Here is an 857-nt window from a genome sequence, read left to right as displayed (position 1 = left end):
GACATATTGGCCCATAATCCTTTACTGATCCGGAAAGAAATGCTGTATGTTCTGCATTTCTTAATTTGACGTGTCCTGGTAAGGGTGGAGATGGGAAGCATGCCCATAGTTGTTATGTGATTTCTTTTTGGAATTGAAGACATATTGGCCTCTAGCCTTTAAACGAGCTGGAAGAGGTAAGCTGCATGTTTGCTCCTCTATAAAAATAAATGTGGGGAAGACAAAAGGTAGTAAATGACCCCATTAGTCCCTGAATAAGGGTAGTGGCTACAGCCTTCAACCCGATAATGTAGGAACATTTGTGGTTTAGTTTATGGGGCGGTCACCTCAGGATGAACAGATTTGTGGCCTAGCAGGAGGGCCGAAGTAGAGGAAACCATAATGTCCCTGTGCAAGAATAGTGGATAATGCCTAAATCCTGAGGGGTGGAGAGATATTTAGAACTGTGTATGTAGATAGGGAGGAGAAAGTAGCTACAAGCTGGTAGTTTAAGTTGCCAGAATATATATAATTATATATACATACTTGCTAGTGTTGGATCATATATGCTATAAATGACCGGGAAGGTAATTATGACCTGTGTTCTTTCCTTTTAGATATAACAGGGGTGAAAACGGGAACATGGTTACGATCCAAGAAGAAGACTATTGTTTAAATTCTGATCTAATGTGTTTATATTATTGCATCTATTTAACATGTGTATACTATGATCTCATGCATACTCTTCTCTTCTAAGTTAATGACAGTTGCACAATGCTTCTATAACTAAGGCGACTTAGCCAAAGTTATTTAGTAGGTGGATGGGTGAGGGGTTTTACCTTTTTATTCTGGTTGGGCTATTAATTGGTTGCCTTTAT

Source organism: Bombina bombina, chromosome 3 (assembly GCF_027579735.1).
Source record: "Bombina bombina isolate aBomBom1 chromosome 3, aBomBom1.pri, whole genome shotgun sequence".
NCBI lineage: Eukaryota > Metazoa > Chordata > Amphibia > Anura > Bombinatoridae > Bombina > Bombina bombina.
This window is presented reverse-complemented; position numbering follows the sequence as displayed.